At 45.3% G+C, this 26,048-nt stretch overlaps 1 long non-coding RNA gene across 1 annotated transcript; it reads left to right on the top strand.

The window, feature by feature from the left end:
- The first annotated feature begins 7,740 nt into the window (after positions 1-7,740).
- On the top strand, positions 7,741-14,512 carry LOC142764736 (uncharacterized). Its single transcript, XR_012883848.1, has 2 exons — positions 7,741-8,395; positions 14,208-14,512. It is a non-coding gene; the product is annotated as an uncharacterized LOC142764736 (long non-coding RNA).
- The last annotated feature ends 11,536 nt before the right edge of the window (positions 14,513-26,048 follow it).

The raw sequence follows: 26,048 nt of genomic DNA on the forward strand, positions 1-26,048 counted from the left end.
TGTTGTCATCACCGCGTGATGATTTTTCGGATCATTCGACGTCGACGACGAGGGGCGCAAACGGTCAAGTTTAATGTTTTATGACGCACCTGCAGTTCTCGCCTAAAAACAAAAATTTTTAGTCGGTGGCTATGGCATCCCGTGGTGGTTTCGTCCATGTCATCACGTCATCATAGGACACTATCGTGACATCACAGATCACAGAATGTGTACGGTCACACACCTTACACATTCTGTAACATTCTGGGCTTTACACATAATGTGTAAAGCCATCATGATGATCTAATTATCACTTCATCACACGACATCGTCACATTGCACTGTCTGTGTGATCGGCCCACCGATTACGGAGACCGAGAAAAACCAGGTGAGGTACTAAATGTTTGGAATGCCTCCGCTCATAGAACCAGTGAAAAGCCAATTCAAGTGCAGAAAACCTTTGCATGGGTAAGAGAAGGACCAATAAGCTGACTGAATAAAAAAACAAACAAAGACTGCTTTCCCCGTCAAGTCGTCTTGGGTGAACCCGTAAAAAACACTGCGAGTTTTTTTATTGCAGTCTTACTTAGTGTTTATTTTTCTGTTTACTGCTTGGTTATCTTTAATCGTATGTGCTTGTTGTTCACCAAAAACTCGAGGCCTCACCTACTGTGGCTTCGCGCACCTAGTTTTTTTTTTTGAAGGGGGGTGGGGGAGGGTGTTCCTTGTGTTAAGGCAAAGAGTGCTAGTTGTAGTTTCATTATTAGAAATACAAAAAGCGACATTCGCAGCCAGGTAACCTTGCCAACTGATGTAAGTGCCGCTGCGGTATTCTATACTTTTTCCACACTGAATGAGGCTTCCACCGTTGCTTTTAAAGAAACAGTCTCACCATTAGCAGCCTTAAACAGTATTACTTATCAATGTTTTCTGGCTTAAACATACTGTGCCCAGGCACTGAGTGCTTATTACCACCATGAGAATGCTCTATTCCGGGGAATTTTCGCTTCTGAATACGCCTGAGGCGAGTCCTTCAGATGTTCTGTTCATGGTCGTTTCGGCAAAAGTGACAGGAACGGCTGTATGTTTTCTGCGGCTTGGAAAGCCATCTTAATCAAAACGACAAATTACTAAATTAGCATATTTATTTATTTTACCTACAGTATACTGTGGTCACAAAGGACCATGCCGGTGGGAAAATATACAGTTTCAAATTTACAAGCACAAATGGAGCCGTAAGGCACACAAGCTCACAAAAAAGGGAAACAACGCAATTTTACGGCATATCTAGAAGTATTACCAGCGCAGCCTGGCAAGATAAATAAATAATACAGTTCTTAGAAGAGTGACGCACACTATAAGAAGTATAAAAGTAAACAAAAAAAGAACTCTTCCCGGAAGACGTCGGGTGCGTAAATGCAGTATTTGCAAATTATGAAGCAACACTGCATCAATAAAATGCGTAGTGAAAAAACGATGAAATGCAAAAGTGAAAACGATGAACATTCACTGGTTTACTGCATTTGCAAATTAATAAGTAGCGTACTTTCAAATGAACTTGCAGATTTCAAAGAAACAATATTTTCAGGCAGCGAATTCCAATCAGAAATGGTTAGCAGAAAAAAAGAGTACTTAAAAAGATTAGTGCGCGTTTGATAAGGAAGTAGATTATGTGCATGTCGATTTCTCGATGTACGTCACAAAAATGGCTGAATAAATGCACGCGCATTCACATTAAGTCTATTCTAATAAAGCATAAATAAAAATTTAAGTCTTGATATTTTCCTGTGCTGCTCTAAGGTTGGAATCTTATTTGCCAGCATTAAAGATGATGGTGAATCTGTTCTCTTATATTTGTTGAATACGAAGCGTATTGCCCGCCTCTGTACCATCTCGAGCCTATGCTTATCTTTTTTGTAGTGGGGATCTCAAACTACACTAGCGTATTCAACTTTAGGCAAAACGTAAGTTTTGTAAGTGAGAAGCTTTGCATCGGGGGGGGGGGGGGGGGGGCGACTAAGTAGGCCAAGTTTGCGAGTAGCTGTTGTACAGATGTTTTCGATGTGGGAGGACCATGTGAGTTTGTTGGAGATTGTCAATCCCAAATATTTGTACTCCGTGGCTTCTGCGACGGTGTCAGTATTAATTTTATAAGTGTATAAAAAGGTTGTCTTTTATTGCTTATAATCATAAACTGTAAAGAAACAAGGGATCAGCGGAGCTGCAGTAAAATCGAATATTTTGCGAATTTGGCACACTAACCCCTATTCTGTTATATATTTCTTCCCATTGTTACTCTTTGCGCAGTCGGGTCGTAAATTCTTAAGTTCTTTACGGGAACGACACAAAGACAGCATGTTTTGCGCTGTTTCACAGAAAATACTGCGAAGTCAAATGTGCAGAATATTCTCGCTTTATGAAGTGCGACACTGCGCTGTAACTATGTAATCTTCGCACACGACAGTACTCACATGGTATCCGCTCTATGGGCGTGTTGGTAGCTGGTTTTTACTATACTCTCGGCGTCCTAAGTGCAAAGTTTCTCAGGTACAACATTTGAAAACAGGCGATTGGAATTCTGATCCACCAGCATAGTGGGGCTCGAACCCATTTATAGGAGTCGGATTTCGACATTGATTACCATGCACGAAGTGCCACTTTCTTGCATCGCGTATCACGTGGAAGCATATCATGTCTCACGAGTGATAGTGCTTAACATAAAGTACTAATAGTAAAGCTGTACAGTCATGCTGAAAATACAACAAAACGGAAAAGCTTCCGCTATATGGAAATACGACCAAGAAAGCAAACGGGCTCACTGCGAAAGCCGCTTAAAGGGGTACTGACACAAAAAAGTTGGCCTTGTGTTTTTCTGCTGCAGTGCGTTGCTGTAGGGCTGTTAGTCATGACACGACACATTGTTTGCTGCAGCACGTGACATATAATTATTTGCAGGCCCCTAATTATCGATCAGTTTTTGTTTGAGAGAGTTCCAAAATTGGGTGCAACAGTCGCCACCTACCGTGTGCAACTATTGACAACGTCAGCACACAGAACTGTGACACACCTCCGCACGATTCAGAGCAAGAATTACTTTCAAATAGGAAAGGGCACTAGAATATCGCCAAACACAAAACTTTTTAAGCGTGCGCCACGGCCACGCACTCGCAACCAGCCGCCGAGAAATATAGACTTCGGAAACTAAGGCGGCAAAAGAAAAATGGCGGCTATGACATCATCAAAGCTTGTTTTGTTGACCGCAGCCTGGTGACGTGAAGGAAGTAGGGGGTCACCTCGGGGTCACCTCCGAGTGTGTCTATAGCGCTATGGAGTCGGTTCCCCACACAAACTTCAAAATTATTTTAAAATACCTTTCAAGCTGTATTCGCTGTTGATATCTTGCAGATGATATACGGATGTTCACGAGAATCGACCCCTCAGGCTATCTCAGCGCCGAAATTTTGTGTCAGTACCCCATTAATGTTTCCAATTCAATGGACTCTTCCCTGGGTATGTTAGCGTCTTCCTGGGTCTCTAATAAGTTTGCTGACTTTATGTTGCTCGGCGTTGTGCCTCTTCTGTGAGTGCAGATTGAAGCAGGGTTATCCCGCGCAATATTCCCGCAAGAATGTGTCCGTACACCCGCGCGCTGCGGGAAACAAGGTGAGCCAACGCTTCCGGGAGCAGACGACACTCCGCCGGCGCTCCGGCTTCACGTAATGCTTTGCAGCCAGCCTTGGTGGCATGCGCCAATTTCTGCAAAGGTCCATTCTAACGCAGTGGCACTTCAAGGTTTTCACTGACAACTGTTATCTTCAGCGAGTGCCGAGGACATTTACTCTGTAGAAATGACAAATGTAATTTTTCCAGCATCCTTTCTAACATTATGTAGTAGCAGGCGAAAAATACATGGCAAAATTATCAGCTCTGTTTATGAAAATAGGTAACTTAGGACTATTTTTATAAAAACAATGTGAGTAAGGGTGATAAAAAATATTGTATCTATAATTATTTCTTGTGCACAATAGTGTAAGTGCAGAGAATAGCAGAAAACTTTAAAGTTTGCCCTGTGCAAACACTAAGATACAACTGCATTTCATTCATAAAGAACTTTTATGTGTAGCAACAAGCAGCAAAAGTGAAACATTCCTTAACTGCAGTCACCTCTGCATGATAATGTGGTTCCCAACTCTACTTGCTTAAAAAACTTATCCACGAGCATTTAACCGAAAAAAGAGGTACAGCTGCAATATTCTTTCTCTATCAAACAACATCGAAAGTGGTTTAAGGCTTATAACCAATGCTAATGATAATGACAGAGTATAATAATAACCTAGAGTTGGAATCTATAGAGAGGTCTCAAATCCGCAGCTATAGAACTATATGATTTCAATTTAAGGCTGATTTTTTTGATGGTTTAAACATGAAATATTACTTTGGAACAAAAAAGCAACTTGATTTTGGTTTTCCCTGAGCACTTGCATTGTAGCAATAGAGAGATGAACCATCTCATTGTCTGCAAGACATGATATTAAATGTTTGCACATTAAGGTCTTATCAAAAGCAACGGTGCACGGGTCGACGCCAGATGCAATGGTGAATGCATTATCAATGGCAAAAACGCCACAGTCATAAAAGTTCTCTTGTCGCTGTACTGCCTTACCATGAATGGTAAGAGTGTTAGAAGCTAGACTCATTATGTTCATAACTTGAGTTGCTACACTTGGCATATAGTACTGGTCTAACTAATCATACAAAAAAACACTATTTGTAGGGGCACCATAATTTGTCACTGCAACCCAAAGCCCAGGAATATGCAGAATTTGAATAAAGTTGTCTCGCTTCTTAAATTTCAAGCTCTCCCCAAGAACATCCTGATAATTGCACAGACCAAGAAACTGACGCGAAATAATAAATAGCACTGCATTTACGATTGCATCTGACAGCCATCCCGTGCCTCGTAAGGCCACTAAATCAGAGGAACTCATTTTGTACGGGTTGCAATTATTTGGACCTCAAATCGCGTCAGCTATGGCATCACTAATTTCTTCCATTGTTCTACCAATGACTGTCACGGATGCCTCCTCTTTAAATTGAGATTTTTTCAAAACATGCAAACGTAGTCTTTTTCTTCCCGCTTCGTATCATGTGCACATCTCTTACGTGGTCGGCCGCGAGCGGATTTAACTAGAGGTATGCTAAGCGCTGTCAGTTGCTGTGCAAAATCGCTAGGCGAAGAGCTAGTGTCCGATGTCTTTGCTAGAACCTGACATACCTTATCATCATGCGAGGCTATAGTAAAGTTAATTTCATCTTTTAAATCAGATTTAACTTGACCAGATTGCTCTTTCAGTTCTGATTTATCTTCTGTGGACCCCTTCTTCGTAGTGTCATCATCTACAGACTTGGCCTATAGATAGTCATTCAGGTCTACACTCCACGAATTACTTACTTTTTTTTACTTTTATAAGCCTTTTCCTTCCCCACTAACTTGTTCTTTACTTTGTGCTATTTCAGGAAGTGGTGAATCATGTTTCTTGTTTCTAGGGTTGTGGGAATCGAGAGCGCCCTCCTGCTTGCCGTCTCGTTCCCAGCTGCCGCACGCGCGCCAGCGGCGTAGCCCGGGCGCGCATAAGCGCCGGAATCCGCCAAGATCGCTGCCAGGGCCCCTCTTGGTCTAGGCCAGTCAACCATCGGCTTCTTCCCGCGCTGGCATGTCCGGGCACACTACACTGGCGCGCCGCGCGGGCCTACGTCACAACGCAGCGCCATTTCCCATTGCGTGCGCGTGACATCCTCCTCTGCTACGAGCTGTGTTGCACCCGACGATTCGCTCGTCGCGGCAGATGCTCTCAGGCCTCCACGAGAGGTCGATGCGCTGCTTAGCAGGCGGCTTCTCCTTCTCGTTCGTGCGTTCGACTTCGGCCCTTGTGCGGGAGTCGTCGCGCCCTAGGCAAGCGTACTTGCTCGGTCTTGCGGAGTTCCCTATACGCCTGGCCTGCAAGCTCGTGAGTGTCGCACTGGGCTGCATCTTAAGTTAATAAACTCGTTGTTCTTCTTTCCCTGCCTCATGCGTTGTTTCTACGCCGTGCCGGAGAAAACGACGAACCCGGCCGCAGCGTCGTCGCACGCAGCGGCAGTGGAGGACGTCGCATCCCTACGCGGTTGCGCTTAGTAGGTGAGCCTTGTGCAAACCTATCTCCACAGGGTAAGTAACAAGATTTTGGAAAAAGTCCTCACACTCGCTAAATTTTTCGCAAAGTTCAGTTGCGCTACATTGGGCTAGTACATTAGCAGCTTCCTTTGAAAGTTCCAACAGACGTGCATATGCATATATATATCTGGCCTCTGAGTTATCAAGTTTTAGATGTACCTTTTTTACCATGCTTGTGGTTAAAATGCTCAGTTTGTCTGGTGAGACTGTCTGGCCGGTCTGCACAAAATCAGATTTAAACCAGTGCTTTGACACACAACTTTAATCAAACAGTTTCATATTATTTTTTGATCTAGCTGCAAGAATGGGCCTGCAAAACACTTGGTACTGCGCGTTAAATGTGCATATGCATGTCCTCATATTATTAGTAACTTCATAAAGCTTACTGCCAACAAAAACGGTGCATTTGCCATCAGAGACAACACAGTCTCCTGGATATTTCATAAACAGCCCATATTCTTTACATACCAATTTTCTAGCATATTCGGTGCATTTTGATGACACCTCAATGCAAAACTTATCAGCCTTACTGGTGTCAATGCAAGTTCTCATTTCTTTATATTGCGTATGGCTGAGTGCGAGCGCATCATGGGTCACATACCTTATCAGAGCTTTCGCTGCTTCCACTAAGTGCATGTCACGTGTTAGATAATTTCTTAACTTTTGATTATGGCTTTCCATTCGATTGTTAGTATTATTTCCTAAACTACATGAACCCACATGCTCTTGCAGCTGTGCCAATTTTTATAAAAGTACTCCAGGAGGGCTTTGTCATCTTCAAGTGCTTCTTCCAAGTCATGCAAGTGCTCTTGATATATATCTACAGTATGTGCAAAAACCAGTTTCCTAATTATATCCTTAACATACTTCTTATCTAGACTGTCGGGCTTATGCTGCATCGCTTTGGTATGTAAGTACTTTAACACGTGCCACGAACACAACAAGATTCCACATTTGGGCAGAAGCTGCTTAATTTTGTTCATTTCATTTAAATCTTTGTCCATTACCCAATTTTGCACTTCTCCTCCACGACAGGATTTAAACAAAGAAATGTTTCTAGGAAAGACTTTAATATTTCTGATGTCTCCCGCTGAACAAATGCATAACATACAGGCGTCCCATGGCTTGTTCCATCTTCAAACAGAATCAAATGCAAGATATATCCTTCTTTATTAACCTTATACGTACCATTAAAGAACAACAATTCGGGGTATTTTTCCAGTAACTGGGCCATATGCTCTGATTGAAGCAGTACGCACAAGAGACCATTTTTTGTATTCTTCTCAATATTAACCTTCCACCCAGACTTTTCAGAAAACAATTCGTTGATTTTTTCTAACAGAAGGGCTCCATGATGAGCATTGTCCTGAATTTTTTAACTGTTCTATGCTTCAAGTTTGTAATATCACGAGAAGTAACGTGTTTTCCCGTTTTTCTCAGAATGGCATTCTTTAGGTCTTTAGGTTTCACATTACAAAAATTCAAGTCCTGAAAATGCTCTTTTTCAGGAGCACCTAATGCACGATTATTATTGTACCACACAAAAATCTCGGTACCTATTTTATGTTTGTGCGCATCCGCTAAATTTACAGCTTCATTAGAGGGCTGTAGAGAAATCGCAGCGCAAGCTTACGTTCAATGTTGCAACCTGTACCGTTGAAGCGTTGATTGGGCCGAATATTTTGTCCGCTCAGATTTGGATACCCTGCGTGGCAACAGACAAACTTAACTTGAACATACGGAAAGTCTGCTTTGTTTAAATCTTTCTCAATACACAATGGGTTTTTATCTGATCTTACCGATCTTACCGCTGGGGGCCACCACCATCACCGAGCTTCACTATAAAAGTCACCGACCCTGAGGACAGCGGCTCTTTGGCAGCAGCGGTGGCAGAACCGGCAGATCTACTGATTTTCGTCTGTTTGCGCAGATTTTTTTTCGTCGACCACTGCCTTCCTGTCGGTGGCCTGTGTGGAAACCATCTCCCTGCTATCAAGTTTCATCGCATCGTGTGCCATTTTCACGCCGCGATTTCTTCGGATCAACTGATATCTCCAACTGAAGCTACCGACGATCTTACCGCTGGGGGCCACCACCATCACCGAGCTTCACTATAAAAGTCACCGACCCTGAGGACAGCGGCTCTTTGGCAGCAGCGGTGGCAGAACCGGCAGATCTACTGATTTTCGTCTGTTTGCGCAGGTTAGTTCACGCCCGGTTCAAATTTGCTTTGTTGTTCTTAGCGAGTTTTCTGTGCTGCCGCTGCTGCCAAGTGAATTGTATTTGTTCTGTGTGCTACATTTCCTGGTACTATGTCGACACTAAATGCATGCCCTACATGTAACGATGCCATTAAATCCGATGAATTGTCGGTGGCATGTGGCGAGTGTAGCCACTGTTTTCACATTGGAACATGTGCAGGCATATCAGAAAAACAGTATAAAAAGAAGTCCGAATCGGCTAGGCAAAAGTGGGTTTGCTCTACGTGCAAAGATAGTGGAAAAAGTGTCGAGATCACTGAAGGGAGGCCGGAAGCTGAAGTTGACATCAGATCTATTCTCAGTGGCATAAGTCAGAAGTTAGACGAGTTGTTGCCGCTCAGGGAAACAGTGCCAAACATCGAGCGGTCGATACAGCTCATGTCAGACAAGTACGATGAGATGTTGACAAGGCTTGCCGCACAAGAAAAAGATACGAAAGAAATACGGAAAAGACTTGAACGTCTTGAACAGGACACCTGCGCTAGTGATGATGCTTCAAAAAAACTTGAGGCCGATTTAAATGAGCTCGAGTGGAGAAGCCGCAAGTTTAACTTGGAAATACATGGTGTAAGCGTCTCTGAAGGTGAAAATTTGCTTGCAAAGGTAAATTCTGTTGCCAGCATGATTGACGTTTGTGCACTGGACGCAGCAGACGTCGCTGCCATTCACCGCCTCCCATGCAAATTTGGCAAAACACCAGGTATAATCGTTCGGTATGTCAGACAATCTGTTAGAGACGAATGGCTGCATAACCGGTCAAAACTGAGAGAAAAGAAATCAAGCCTGTTCATCCAAGAGAACTTGACCAGCCAAAGTCGGCAACTGCTTCGAGAGGCTAAGGAATGGGCGAGGGAAAATCGGTACAAATACGCCTGGCACAAGAACGGGAAAATCCTACTGCGCAAATCTGACGGCGATTCCGTGTTAGTAGTGCGTCACAGGACCGACTTTCCCGTCTAAGCCTGCTAGTTGCTGACTGTATCTAGATTATTTCATTCCTCAAAATGGCTAGTCAAAGTCCCTTTCTTCCACACGAGCTAGACGCTTTTGTGACAAGTCGTCACGCACATTCCTTGAAGTGCCTTCATCTAAACGTTCGTTCACTCTATAACAAGGAAGAAGATATAAATGACTTCATCAATGGTTTTCATTTTCTGTTTGATGCAGTAATGCTTAGTGAAACTTGGTGCAGGGATGATCGTGATTTGTTCAAATTTCCGTCTTATCAATCGTATTGCGTAAACAGAACTAATCGCCGAGGCGGTGGCGTTATGCTGTTGCTAAGAGAGCACGTAAACTGCGAGCTGCTTTCCAACTTTTGTATCTGTTGTGATGATTTTGAAATAATAACAGCTCGTGTGAATGACTGTATGTTTTCCGTTTGCTATAGACCACCAAGTGGAAATCTTCCTAGTTTCTTTTGTTTCTATGAACAGCTGTTATCATTTGTTTCAGAAACTGGCGATTATTTGGTGTCTGCTGGTGATTTTAATATCGACCTGTTGACCATTTCTGCACCACAAAAGGCCATGTTAACCATGCTGACTTCTAACGGATGCGAAAATTTAATCTATGTACCGACAAGGGTAACTACTGAAAGCGAAACACTGTTAGATTTATTTATTACTAATATCGATTCTACAAAAGCCAACAGTGGTGTAATAACGTGGGACCTTAGTGACCACCTCCCAATATTTGCTCTACTAAGAAAGCAAAATTTCACGATAAATGAAAAGCATCAGTACATTTCTTTTCAAAATATTACACAAACAGGTCTGGATAATTTTAGAGCTGAATTGCTACTTAGCGATATTCCGCAAATTCTGAAAATAGACGACGTTGACATTGCATACAGTAAACTTATTGATGAAATTTCTCGTGTGTATAAGCGTCGCTTCCCACAAAAAAAGTTTAAATTGGGTAAAAAAATAAGAAAACCATGGATAACCCCTGAATTGTTACAAAAAATTAAGTGTAAAAATGCGCTTTATCACAAGTTCATTAAAAGTAAGGAACCAAGCATATTGAAAGAATACAAGTCGCTTAGAAACAAACTAAACAAAGTACTAAGGTCACACAGGAAATGCTATTTTCAAGCTGAGTTTGATAGCTGCTCAAAAAAACCCGATATGTTATGGAAAAAGCTTAATACTGTCTTAAATTGCCGTAAATCGTCTCCACGTGTAGAAAAGCTATTTCTTGGTGGCCACGAAATATGGGGCGATGATTTGGCGAATACATTTAATGATTATTTTGTGAGCAATTCTAATTCTTGTGCATCTGCTGATATTACAAAATTTATGCCTGATAGCAATCCATCTTCCTTTTTCCTTCGCCCATTTACAGAGTCTGAAGTACTGTCAGTTTTTCTTTCGCTTAAAAATAGCTCAAGTTGTGACGTTGAGGGCATGCAGGTTCGTCCAATTAAGTATGTGCTTGATTTAATTTGTCCATATCTTACCTACATCTTTAATCTGTCTTTGGCGAGCGCTATCTTTCCCAGGAGGATGCAGATCGCAAGAGTTTCTGTGCTTTTTAAGAAAGGTGACATAAACGATATCAAAAATTATAGACCTATTTCGATATTACCAGTATTATCCAAAGGGCTGGAGAAACTTATACACGTGCAAATGTCTAATTTTTTCGATAAGCACAATCTTATATCTACAGCCCAATTTGGATTTAGAAAACACCTTTCTACTGAGTTAGCCTTGCTACAACAAAAAGAATTTATTTTAACACAATTTGAAAGCAAGAATCTTGTGCTCGGCCTTTACATTGATTTCAGTAAAGCATTTGATTGTATCCATCATTCCATACTACTTAAAAAACTTGAAACCTATGGTATTCGCGGGCACTGCTTAAACCTCGTGAAGTCGTATCTAGATCATCGCCATCAGTACGTCCAGATTGAGCATTACCGTTCAGACTTAAAACACATCAGCAGAGGCGTTCCTCAAGGTAGTATTCTCGGCCCATTTCTTTTTATAGTTTACATCAATGACCTAGTAAATATCTACAGTGATGCGAAATACGTTATGTACGCTGACGACGCTAGCCTATTTTTTTCGTCACCTGAACTTGGTAGCCTTCAGAATAACACCAACACTGCTCTAAGGGCGCTCCAAGAATGGTCAGCAGCAAACGTTTTGCAAATTAATACTAAAAAGACAAAAGCCGTGATTTTCAGACCAAAATCTAAGCAGATAACCTGCGAACACATCACCCTTCTTTACACAAATGAAGCAATAGAAATAGTGAGTAGTGTGAAAATACTGGGAGTTACCTTCACACAAAATATGCTTTGGGATTTACACATCGAATCAGTTTTAGGCAAGCTATCTCGTGTGGTTGGTATGATGGCGCGTCACAGATTGATATTACCTTTTAAAATAAAGCTTCTTGTTTACAATGCGCTCTTTTTTTCTTCCTTGTATTATTGTTTTTTGGTATGGGGTACGACGACATATACAAATCTTGAAAGACTTCATGTACTGCAGAAAAAATTTCTACGGGCGCTTTTCAATGTACCCTACAATTCCCATACTTCAGATTTATTCTTGAAGGGAAATGTCATCCGCGTGTTTACCCTATACAATTACAAGTTAAGTATAGCGTTCAAACGAGAGATAAAAGAAAACCTAAAGTTTTTCCACGAGTTATCTCATCTTGCCAAAAACACCCATTCATACGGCACTCGTTACATAGAACAGTGGAAGGTGGTCACTGCGCGGACAAGCTATTCTATGCAGAAGCTATCATACACGCTGCCAACCCTTTTAAATTCATTTCATAAATTACACATTGAATTGAAAATAACCTCTGCACGAACACTGCGCGAGCATTTCATCAATTCATGCTAACATAGTAAATAGTGTAAAATATTGCTTTTTTTCATTCTTCCTTACTGATGTGTTTTTTTAGACATATCTGTATTCCGAATATGTGTTTCTTGTGATTTTTTTTTCTCTTTATGTGAATGTTTTGCCATCGCTGCCTGCACTGTAGGGGTGGCTGCGGGCCTCTGTCAAGTTGCTTGTGCCTTCAAGCAACTTTTACCCGCAGTCTCCTCCATCGCTGATGGAAATAAAAATTATTATTATTATTATTATTATTATTATTATCTTTCAATACGCATCCGATGGAACCCTTCACTTTTCCATCCTTGAAAGCTAGCTTATACTCCTTATAAGTGCTGAATTTGCTCCCTACAGAAAGATTTCCTCCACCTGTGCAAATATGGCTGTGTGACAATTTTGCTGATGTTGCTTTCTGCTCCTGTTCAGGGTCTTCACGACGAGGTGAGGAACTACTGGTGTCAGCCGCACTGCTGCCCTTGCGCAGAACCACACCTTCTGACTAGGGGCTTACCGTGGACGTTAACGCCGCAGGCGTCGGCTGGCCCACAGTCAAAAGCTGGGCTCTGCTCAAAAGCAGCAGAGCACAGTGGCATGGTAGTACGCCCAGTCTTCGTCACTTTCTGGTGCACACTTGCACCACTGACAGGAGCAGGAGAAACTGGTTTCTTGTTACTGCGCCCTTTCTTATTTTCGACTCTAACCTCCTTTTCTACACGGAGATCACCACGAGGTGTGGAAGCACTGGTGTCAGCCGCACTGCTGCCCATGCGCAGAACCACACCTTCTGACTGGGGGCTCACCGTGGATGTTACAGTGCAGGCGTCAGGTGGCCCACAGTCAGAAGGTGGGCTCTGCTCAAAAGCAGCAGAGCACAGTCGCACAGCAGTACGCCCAGTCTTCTTCACTTTGTGCTGCATCCACACAGCACCTACAAGTGCAGAAGCACGCACAGGGCGCCGTTTTACTTGAGCGAAAACAGTCACAGTTGGAGCCCTGGTGCTTGCCACTGCAGTTAATGGCAGTGAAGGGTACCCATGAGCAGTATCTGTTTCTGCGACCTTAGGTGTCACTGACAACGCACTGTGTCATTGTATGGTAGCAAAATCAGACTTCCGTGCAACGTCCGACCACATTTCCTTGCATGGATATGCAGGGGCTGCAGCAAGCGTAGGGTCTGTGGAAAGAGCTCGGAAATTAGTTATATTATTCCAATACTGTGCCAGCCTTTCTGACTGATCACCACGCTGGAATCGAAGCTTCTTGTGGTCCTTTCTCTCTGGTGCTGCTGCTGTAATGCTCCATTGTGGCTTGCCTCAGGGTCTCTGCTTGCCTGCTTGATGGCTGAACGTAGCAGGCACCCCAGCAGCTGGAACACAGAGGAGCACATTTACAGTTGAACCCCTCCATAAGGGAAGCCCTGAAAAATGAAGTTCTCATAGCAAGAAAGAAATATAACGTCCAAGGTGAACATTAATTAACTACAAGGTGTTTGCTCTCTCCCAACAGCAAAGAGATTTTAAAAGCACTCCCACAATACATGTTAGTAATATGCGACTTTTTTAGACTCCTAAACTACGTAAGAAAGTATATGTAAAAAAATTGCAGCGCCGGTTATTTCACAAGCCGGGCACTTGGGTATTTGCCAAAAGGCATTGGTGCAACCATTGCTGTTTACGTTGTTGAACAATAATGATAGCAAAATCACTTTTTCTCCAAGAAAATACTTTTTGCTAATGCTTCTGTTGGCAACTACGTCAGCACATGACATATAAAGTGCCATAATTTTGATAGATGTTCTGCAGACTGCCTAACTTCTTGCTGATGTGATTCTGTCCAAACGCATGCCAAGACCTCACACAATTTGCTTACGTGCAGTGTTGTTTGGCATTTCAGCTTCAATGGAGCGACACCAGGCGCTGTTGACCTACATGACTTTGTGTGAACTTATGGCGACCTGATCGCATGGGAGGAGTTCTGCAATGTTGCCAACATCAGAGGTGCATGCCACAGTGGAAAAGTAAGAAGCCTATGAACTGGTCTCCAGATCTGGTAGGCAAATCAATAAGGCTGTGCTCTTTCTGCAATAGATGGCTTAATACGTAGTGAGCTGTGCACCAGGGTCTCGCCGGCTTGCCATATGTATATATATGGAAAGCGCAGCTGAACCATTGAGGGCAATAAAATGGGTTTGTTGACAATTTTTTCCCTTTGTCGAAGTTCTTGCGATCATCTGCTCTTGCTGTGAAAGTAGAAACAAATGCAGGCTTTCGCCACAGGCACGGCTGTCATGCACAGATACCTATGCGAGCACACCAGTCACATTAAAATGCCTGAAAAATCAACATACACATTTGTATAATAGGCACCTGCAACATGTATGCCCCACTAGAAGGATGGTTTTCTTCTGTAGCACAATGAAGCTATAGGGAGAGTCAAAGCTGGTTTTTTTGCTTTTGTTTTTGAATTGAATATTGAAATTCAGTTTCGGCATTATAGACGTGTACTCTGTCAACACTGAAAGTGTTATTTACGTACGTCGACAACTGCAGGCTGCGGTACCCACACTTACTTTTGTAAGGGCCTATGATGCAGTGGTTTGTGTCATCTTGAGTTGTAAAATAGTGCCTGTACATCCTCGCAGGACCAGTGGTTTAGCTGGACTCACATTACTCACATACTCAAGCAATTTCTGCTACAAATATATTTTCTAACTTTACCAATTGTGTTATTGCTTATGTGAGCATGCATGAGTCACCACAGCAGAGTACGTCACGTCGCCTTAGCTGCACAGACTGCAGTGAAACAAAACTATGGTTAACTAAAACAGTGAAATACATGTATACCTAAAGAGAAGTGGTAGCGACACTCTATTAAAAACCTCAGCAGAACCAATTGCTTCACTGCACTTAGCAGCTTGGCATTTAATGCAATGTTTTTTCACATTGGTCGGATATGCCAGGTAGGGAACTTTACCGGCACAGTGTCCCTTGACAATGTTCCTCTTTGCAGCATGTTCGTCAGGACGTGTTCATTGTAGTGTGTTGTTCATTCTTTGCACATGCATTTGAGCTCGAAATGTTTTTTGCAGGCAAAGTCAGTTGAAGGAAGAACCTGATCGTTCATGAGGACTGCTCGCCTCCACTTGTCCAAAAGATCATCATCTTTTGTTGCACAAAACAAGAAAAACTTTTTTCTCATATCTTATACCCAGGGGTGTATTGCAGCAGGGTAAAAAACGTTTTCTCCCAATTATGAACTGCAGACTGTGACGCATTCTTACAAAACCATGCGTTAAATAACTGGACAGCAACTGATGCTACCTATTATTGAAACCCAACAATTACAGCAAGAGCATGTCACACTCTCTTCAAAGTGCTCCCGCGCAGTCTTCTTTACATTACCTTTACGAATGTGGTGCCACCTGCCTTGTTCTTGCATAGCAGACGCCCTTTCGTGGAGAGAGCGCTTGCTTGCCAGGCAGTGCTATGAGAGCTTGCACACCAGCTGTCAAACTCACCATAAAATTATCTAAACGAGTGTCACGTTGGTCAATGAGAGCTCTGTGAAGTGCCGTATAAAGTATACAGCATGTGCAGAGGGCACGCACAATGACTGTCCGTAGAAGCAACAGCTCGCATCGATGCCGCCGACGTACGACGGCGATGTTGCCGACGGCCAATATTAGTGTTTGGGGGAGGCATCTAAGCTTTTCACATTATTAATGCACCAGACGGCATACTTAATAGTTTTTTGGTGCACATAATTTATAGCTGATACATTCGAACGACAGTAGTTATTTCGTAAGTGGTTAGATGCACCAGCCATATTTTGCAGTAACGCCTTGTAGAGGTGTCTGACATACAAACTATACCGCTGAAATAACTAGCTAGCAAATTAATGAACTAGCATGCCACCATAAGCAATTACTTCACAAGAGCTTCAGTCATGGATATAAATCTTTACATTTATTAGCACGAAGACCGCCACGCAAAATTGCACGTCTACGTGAGGTTCCTAAACGATGAACACACTCAACGACTCAGCAGGTCATGTCTACAGTGTTAAAGCAGGCTTTAAATTAAGCAAGCCTTGACATAACCCATACTCATAGAGATAGACTTGCAACTTACATCGCAAAGTCGAGCGGAAAATGTCTGCCTGAAATTCTGATTTGATTAATTTGAATGATTGATATGTGAGGTTTAACGTCCCAAAACCACTATATGATTATGAGAGACGCTGTAGAGGAGGGCTCTGGAAATTTTTACCATCTTGGCTTCTTTAACGTGCACCCAAGTCCGAGCACACAGGCCTACAGCATTTCCGCCTCCATCGGAAATGCAGCCGCTGCAGCTAGGATTCGATGCCACGACCTGCGGGTCAGCAGCCGAGTACCTTAGCCACTAGACCACCCCGGTGGGGCTGCCTCAAATTCTTAATTCTGATTCTATGCAACCGTGTCTTTTGTAGCAACTCGATACACTTAACAGATGGCACCATGAAGTGCTTTCGGTCGACATAACTTATTCTGGCATCAGAAGGTGCAACGGGCACCGATGACATCCAACAGCAACGTCATTTTAGGGTGAAAGGTACTTCACAGCTCAGCGTGCACTAAAGGGCAAGTGCATATCCCAAAAACAGATTCGTTGTACACCATCGAATCTGTGCTTCTAAAGCAAAGTTGGTAATCGAGAGCGACTGCAAACAAACGTTGGCTGCGAGCGGTCCCACGTGACAGCATCTAGACAAAACCAAGTCGGCACCAGCCTAGGAGAGGTTCGAGGAGAGAGAAAGAAAGGAAGTGTGCTTTTAACCACATATATTGTGACTTAACGAAGTTGCAGGGGTGTTTGCACACCTCTCCTACTGGGCGAAAAGAAAAATGAGGATGACAACAAGAGTGAGAAAAGCCGTAAAGCAAGTTTGGGTGAAGTTGTTGATGCTTTTAACAACGCTCGCACATTCTTCAGCACCCATGACTATGACGAAGCTATGCAAAGCGTATTAAGTGGTCAGCCATCAAACTCCTTCAAAGCAATGTCCTTATACGAAGCAGAAGAAGGTCACCAACAACCTTAAATAAATTTTAATAGTGCTGTGAAACTGCAAGATTTGCATTTTTTTCAGTTCTAGCTGCAAAGAAATTGTGACAACGAACAGAGATTAAGGGGCTCGACTGTACAGCAGTTGCAATAGTTGGAAAAAAAGCTCAAACATTTCTGTGCACAGACATTTGTGGTGTCTCACATATCATGTTACTAAATTAATGTTTCTGTAGAGCTTGTGTGGATCCCGGCTCACTCACAGGTAGCAGGCAACATCATCGCTGACTGCCATGCCTGAGAAATGTTAACCAGGGCCGAGCAAAAATCGCAAGAGCTACTGCACCCGGGTACCGGCCTTCGGGACATTACCCGGTTACACCAAAAGGAATGGTGCAAATTGCCAGAACCGCAGCCCAAACTGGCCAGGCAACAGCAGATGATCCTACATTGAGCGCAGGCAGGATCGCATCACGTCCTATTTACTAATCTTGTTTTCTTCCTCACATCAAACTCTTTATTTTACTTCATTTCGGCATGGGCTTTGCAAGAACTACTCATGCGAAACAGCGCTAATATTGTTTAACCATAACATTTCCTCTACTTTTCACAAAGGCCATATTATTCACTGTATTTTTTAAAATTTTGCTAAAGCTTCTGACAAGGTGTCTCATCGCTTACTACTTCTCCAGCTTAGTATTCTTAACATTGACCCTAGCATCTTGAACTGGATAACCATACTCAATTTACAACTTGATGCTGCATCCCCTTGTTGTGATGTAGAGTCGGGCGTCCCTCAAGGCTCTGTCCTCACCTCATAGTTATTTCTAATTTACATTAATGACTTACCTACAGTACCTAATAGTCCCACTAAACTATTTGCTAATGACTGTGTTTTATGCCATGAAATCATTAATCAGCATGATAACCCTATTCTTCAATCTGACTTGGATAACATAAAGTAACTGCTCGCAACGGCTTATGTTCTTAAATCCCATTACAAATGGTAAATTATGCATTTATTGCATCGCCCTGACTCGACAAAATCTTTCGGCTATGCCATCAATACAACCTCGAGTAGGTAACATGATACAAATACCTCAGAATTCAGATTGCCAATAACCTTTCCTAGCATGCACGCATTGAAGACATCACTAACAATGCAAACAGATCTATCTGCAGTGGCGTACCAATTCTTTCGTGAGTGTGCGGGCAAGCCTACCTCACTCGTCATACGGGATATATATATATATATATATATATATATATATATATATATATATATATATATATATATATATATATATATATATATATTGTGGTAAAGCCTTTGAACAGTGGGTCGTCCTCTTCCGCGCCTTCTAGTGGGTCGCCCTTTTCATAAGAAGAAGAGCAGCTCGCGCAGAGAGTCGATCCCCACATTGACTGTGGCTGTCGTTAATCATCGCTGAGTGTCCGCCAATAAACCGCTTAACAATTTGGTGGAGAGTGCTGAGAGTGCTCTTCCCTTCAAACACCTTCGGTCCGCATTCGATGCCCTTGGAGCTTCGGTCCCGTACCGTGCCTCCAACCATGCACCAAGACGCCGCCCAGCAAACGATTCCTCCTACGCCGACGCCATGTCCCGGTGTCCCCCGCATCCGCGACCCTCCTGTCTTCACCGGAGCGGATGGCACCGACGTCGAGGACTGGCTGGCCATGTACGAACGCGTGAGCGTCCCCAACCATTGGGACGAGGCAGGTAAACTCGGCAACCTGTTTTTCTATCTCGCGGGTGTGGCCGGCATGTGGTACAGCAACCACGCATCTGATTTCCCGACATGGTCCGCTTTTAAAACCGCTGTCGTTGACGTGTTCGGCCGCCCGGCCGTTCGTAAGCTGCAAGCTGAACAGCGTTTACGTGAACGAGCCCAGCAGACCGGCGAGTCCTTCACAAGTTATATCGAGGACATCCTTGACTTGTGCAAGAAAGTCGACCTGAACATGTCAGAGGCTGACAAAATCACGCATGTTCTAAAAGGCATCGCCGACGATGCCTTCACCATGCTCCTGGCAAAGAACTCCCGCACTGTGGCAGAAGTCATCATGTTATGCCAAAGTTACGACGAGCTGCGGCGGCAGCGCTTGATGACCCGTCGACCGCCACCACGTGATGCTGATCTCTCGGCCTTGTCAGCAATTCCTGACCACGCAACCTTGCTCGCCGAAATCAAGTCGTTCGTGCGTGAGGAAGTTGCCCGCCAGGTCTCTCTACTGGCTTTTGCTTCCCCACAACATGCTCAACAGCCATCAAGTACACTTCTACCTCCGCTCCGCCGAGCCGCCGATTGGCCGATTGGCGAGCCGGCTGCTGATATGAGTGCATGGTAGGCGGCACTCGGGGCACGTAGGTGACAGGAAATCGCGGAGGTCGTCCCCGAATACCACCAGCCGCCTCCTGCATCTGTGCCACTCATCTACGCCCAAGTTGTTGCAAGGCCGCCCCCACCGATTTCTGCAACTGTTCCCCTAAATTACACCGAAACCGTCGCGAGGCCCCAGGCCTTTGGAGAAACGGTCTCGCCTACATACGCCGGCGTCACCCACGTGCCCCGAGTGCCGCCTACCATGCACTCATATCAGCAGCCGGCTCGCCAATCGCGTTCTGCGACATGGATGCGACCCGCAAACCAATGGCGCACTGCTGACAATCGCCCCATCTGCTTTGCTTGTGGTTGCGTCGGTCATGTAGCACGCTATTGCAATCGTGTGCAGCAACCGCAGGTCGCCTCCAACTATCCCAGCCAGTCAAGCCGCTCTTATGACCAACCGCCGCCTATGTCACCGTCGTCCCACCCCGTTCCGTCTACCCGCCGTTCACCATCTCCACGACGTCGCTCACTGTCGCCAATGCGGCCACGTCCACTCGAGGGCGACCAGGAAAACTAGTCGTCGCAGTCCACGAGGCAAGGGCTGCGACGCTGTCGAACTGCGGAAGCCCTCAGGAAAGCCCGTTGAACGTGATAGACGTGCTTGCGGATGGCGTTCGTGCATATGCCCTTGTAGATACTGGAGCCGCCGTATCCGTGATGGACGAAAAACTTAGCCGATTACTGCGCAAAGTGACCACGCCGCTTTGTGGGCTCTCCCTCCGTACAGCCAGCGGCCAAAGTATTCACCCTACGGCGATGCGCACAGCCCGCCTTATGATTCAGGACGTGATGTATGCGGTCGAATTCATCATAATTTCTTCATGCTCTCACGACGTCATCCTAGGATGGGATTTTCTCTCCCGCCACGACGCCGTCATTCATTGCGCACCAGCAGAAATAGAACCCACGCCATTCTCTTCTTTGACGCCAGCCGACAGTCCATCCGCTGCAAGCAAGTTACTCGTCAGAGACGACACTCAAGTGCCTGCAAACTCTTCCGTTGCGGTGTCGCTCTACTGCGCAAGCCTTTCTGACACCGCTGCACTCCTCTCGCCATCTCATCGTGTCTTCATAAAAAAAAAGCTTGCTGGTTCCTTTCGCGACCGTGCAACTCACTCACGGCAGCACCACTATTTTTGTTGTGAACTCATCTCCGTACAACGTTACGTTGGTGCGAGGGGAATGTCTCGGCAGCGTGGAACCCATCGAAGACGCGCAAGTTATGGATCAACCCGATGACATGCACTGCTCAAGTTCCTGTACGCTTGGTGCTGTTTCGACATCTGCTTCATCATTCGATGATATATTCGGTCCCTGCATACCCGACGACCTTACGCAAGGCCAGCGTTCCCAGCTTTTGGGCCTGTTGGAAGAATTCCGCTCTTCTTTCGATGACGACAACCAGCATAGTGCGTGGTGGTCGGTGACGACATCAAATGGGCGACCATACAAATAAGGTCGGAACTTTGCAAGAGCCCAGACGATTGCCAAACATTCCTTCTCGGTGACTGTGTAATTAGTCTCGGCTTTAGTAAGCGTACGGCTCGCGTACGCCACGACATATTCCGGGAACCCTAGTCTGCGCTCTGACATATGCGAATTCTTTCATTCTGATCCGCAATGTGCGCACTCTGGGGTATCGAAGACCTACCGGTGACAGTTGCGTTGAAGTTTTGCGGCGCTGACATTCTATGCAGGAGCGAACGAATTTCTGCACGTAGCGGTACATGCCGCACCAAAAGTACCGTTGGCGAATGCGGTGGTAAGTCTTCGATACCCCGGAGTGCGCACATAGCGGATCAGAATGAAAGAATTCGCATATGTCAGAGCGCAGACTGCGTGGTATGACTAGTAGCCACTGGCGGCCGTCACCGTTGTAATTGCGTCGGTGGAGGAGGTCGTCGCGAACGGCGAAATGGTGGGCTTGACGACGCAACGCGCGAGTGGATGGAGTGGATGGATCAGTCAGCAAGTCTATCAGTGAGGCAATTCATTGATCCTTGCGCTGTTCAGTAGCAATGGCATGAATGCTAATCGAAGAAATGGCAAGGTGAGACACTGAGTTGTTGGCATTGTCGTCAGGCAAGGGAGAGCGCGACAGGGCGTCGGCGTCAGCATGTTGCCTTCCATTGCGGTATAGCACGCGGATGTCATAGTCTTGCAGGCGAAGTGCCCACCGGGCGAGACGGCCAGAGGGATCTTTCAATGACGACAACCAGCATAGTGCGTGGTGGTCGGTGACGACATCAAATGGGCGACCATACAAATAAGGTCGGAACTTTGCAAGGACCCAGACGATTGCCAAACATTCCTTTTCGGTGACTGTGTAATTAGTCTCGGCTTTAGTAAGCGTACGGCTCGCGTACGCCACGACATATTCCGGGAACCCTGGTTTGCGCTGCGCAAGGACAGCGCCGAGGCCGACACCACTGGCATCCATGTGTACCTCTGTAGGGGCCGTAGGGTCGTAGTGGCGGAGTATGGGAGGCGACGTCAACAAACGACGAAGTGTTCTGAAAGCGTCGTCGTACTGTGATGACCACGAATGGAGAGGCCCGTTACTTCCGAGAAGCTTCGTCAGCGGCGATATGATAGTCGCGAAGTTTCGAATGAAGCGCCGAAAGTAGGAACACAGCCCTACGAAACTGCGCAGTTCCTTGACGGATGTCGGCTTGGGGAACTCGGTCACGGCCCGAAGCTTGGCTGGATCAGGGAGAATTCCGTCCTTGGACACGACGTAGCCGAGTATTGTCAGCTGCCGAGCTGCAAATTGGCACTTCTTTAGGTTCAGTTGCAGACTGGCGTTTCTCAGACGCGTTAAAACATGCCGAAGGCGTTGAAGACGCGTCGAGAAGTAAGGAGCGAAAACGACGACGTCATCGAGGTAGCACAGGCACGTGTGCCATTTTAGGTCACGCAGAACTGTATCCATCATGCGCTCAAAGGTGGTGGGCGCATTGCACAGCCCAAACGGCATAACGTTGAACTCGTACAAGCCGTCGGGAGTGACAAAAGCGGTCTTCGGTCGAGCGTCCTCAGCCATAGGTACTTGCCAGTACCCTGAGCGCAAATCGAGGGATGAAAAGAATTCTGCTCCTTGCAGGCTGTCAATCGCGTCATCTACCCGCGGTAGTGGATACACGTCCTTACGAGTGATCTTGTTGAGGCGTCGGTAGTCCACACAGAACCGCACAGAACCGTCCTTCTTCGTAACGAGAACGACAGGAGATGCCCAGGGGCTGCTAGAGAGGCGAATAACATCGCGGCGAAGCATGTCGTCGACTTGCTCGTTGATTACACGGCGTTCTGTGGGAGATACGCAATATGGACGTTGCCGCGGCGGTGGCTGTGCGCCTGTGTCGATGCGATGCGTAACGGTGGATGTGCGGCCGAGAGAAGGTTGAGCGACATCGAAAAAAGAGCGGAATTCTTCCAACAGGCCCAAAAGCTGGGAACGCTGGCCCTGCGTAAGGTCGTCGGGTATGCAGGGACCGAATATATCATCGAATGATGAAGCAGATGTCGAAACAGCACCAAGCGTACAGGAACTTGAGCAGTGCATGTCATCGGGTTGATCCATAACTTGCGCGTCTTCGATGGGTTCCACGCTGCCGAGACATTCCCCTCGCACCAACGTCACCGGTAGGTCTGCAACCTCTACCTTGCCCTGCCAGGCTGTTTGGGCGCGTTGGCATTGATTTGTATGGGCCACTTCCACTAACGTCAGCTGGTAACCGCTGGGCCATTGTTGCTGTGGACCACCTCACGCGATACGCCGAAACTGCCGCTCTCCCCGCGGCTACAGCGAGCGATGTGGCCTCCTTCCTGCTCCAACGATTCATGCTGCGACACGGTCCACCTCAGGAACTGCTCAGTGATCGAGGCCGCGTCTTCCTGTCTGAAGTCGTCGAAGCCATTCTCAAAGAGTGCAACGTTGTTCACCGCAAAACTGCTGCTTACCACCCGCAGACGAATGGCCTCACGGAACGCTTCAACCGTACGCTCGGCGACATGATTTCCAAGTACGTCGCCGCCGATCACACAAAATGGGATGACATTCTACCCTTCGTCACCTACGCATATAACACCGCCCCTCAAAGCACTACTGGCTGTTCACCTTTCTTTTTATTATATAGAAGGCACCCGTCGCACACCATCGACACTATACTTCCGTACAAGCCAGATCCGTCTGAGTGGGCGCCTATTTCTGCTACAGCCAAGCTTGCTGAAGAGTGTCGAGAGCTTGCAAGGACCTTTACAGCGCATGATCAAGAGCGGCAAAAAGTCATTCGCGCTGACGCCAGCGCTTTTGCGCCCACGTTCCTCCCTGGAGCGCTCGTCTGGCTCTCGATCCCTACTACTGCGACTGGCCTATCTTCAAAACTATTGCCCAAATACGAAGGCCCCTACCGTGTCGTCAAATGCACTTGCCAGTCAACTACTTGATTGAACCCATCGAACCATCTTCGGACATGCGTCGTCGAGGACGCGACATTGTTAACGTGGAGCGCCTGAAGGCCTACCATGACCCGCTCATTGTAACCACCTGTTAGGTCGCCAGGCGGCTCCCTTTTCGTACCCGGGGTAGTTGTGGTAAAGCCTTTGAACAGTGGGTCGTCCTCTTCAGCGCCTTCTAGTGGGTCGCCCTTTTCATAAGAAGAAGAGCAGCTCGCGCAGAGAGTCGATCACCACATTGACTGTGGCTGTCGTTAATCATCGCTGAGTGTCCGCCAATAAACCGCTTAACAATATATATATATATATATATATATATATATATATATATATATATATATATATATATATATATATATATATATATATATATATATATATATATATATATATATATATATATATATATATATATATATATATATATATATATATATATATATATATATATATATATATATATATATATATATATATATATATACCTCCCACATGCTTACGTCAAATAACTCACGGCCCTCAGTCCCCAGCAGCTGCGAAGCAACTGACCATGGCGGTGGTCAGATCTGCAACGCAGCAGAGGGTGCTAAGAATCTCTGGATCCGGACAGGCCGCCATTGGAACCTGAACTTGGCAACGTTTAATGCTAGAACCTTATCTAGTGAGGGAAGTCTAGCTGTACTATTTGAGGAGCTAGAGGGTGTTAAATGGGATATAATAGGGCTCAGTGAGGTTAGGAGGACAGATGAGGCCTATACGGTGCTACAGAATGGGCACGTCCTTTGCTACAGGGGCTTGGCAGACAGAAGAGAACTGGGAGTGGGGTTCCTAATTCACAGAAACATAGCTGGCAACATAGAGGAATACTATAGCATTAATGAAAGGGTGGTAGGTATCGTAATTAAACTGAATAAAAGATACAAGATGAAGGTAGTACAGGCTTACGCGCCTACATCCAGCCATGATGACGCTTCAGTTGAAAGCTTCTATGAAGACGTGGAATCGGCAATGAGTAAGGTAAAAACACAGTATACTATAGTGATGGGCGACTTTAATGCAAAGGTAGGGAAGAAGCAGGCTGGAGACCAGGCAGTAGGAGATTATGGCATCGGCACTAGAAACGCCAGAGGAGAGCTACTAGTAGAATTCGCAGAACGCAATAATTTACGGATTTTGAATACCTTCTACCGAAAACGAGAAAACCGCAAGTGGACATGGAGGAGCCCTAATGGCGAAAATAAGAACGAAATAGACTTTATAATGAGTGCACAACCTGGAATCGTGCAGGATGTGGAAGTGATTGGCAAGGTACGATGCAGTGACCATAAAATAGTACGGTCTCGAATTCGCCTAGACTTGAAGAAGGAACGACAGAAACTGATACGCAAGAAGCCAATCAATCAGCTAGCACTGAGAGGGAAAGTACAGGAATTCAGAGTGTCGCTGCAGAACAGGTACTCGGCTCTTAGTGAGGAAACGAACCTTAGCGTAGATAAAATGAATGATAATCTAACAAGTATCATTACGGAGTGTGCAGTGGAAGTTGGAGGCAGGGTAGTTAGACAAGACACTGGCAAGCTTTCCCAGGAAACGAAGAACCTAATTAAGAAGCGTCAAATCATGAAAGTGTCAAGTACAACAGACAAAATAGAACTGGCAGAGCTTTCGAAGTTGATTAATAGACGTAAGGTATGCGATGTAAGAAGGTATAACATGGAGAGAATTGAACACGCTCTGAAAAACGGAGGAAGTGTCAAAGCATTGAAGAGGAAACTTGGGATAGGCAAAAGTCGGATGTATGCACTAAGGGACAAAGAAGGCAA

Source organism: Rhipicephalus microplus, chromosome 6 (assembly GCF_043290135.1).
Source record: "Rhipicephalus microplus isolate Deutch F79 chromosome 6, USDA_Rmic, whole genome shotgun sequence".
Classification (NCBI taxonomy): Eukaryota; Metazoa; Arthropoda; class Arachnida; order Ixodida; family Ixodidae; genus Rhipicephalus; species Rhipicephalus microplus.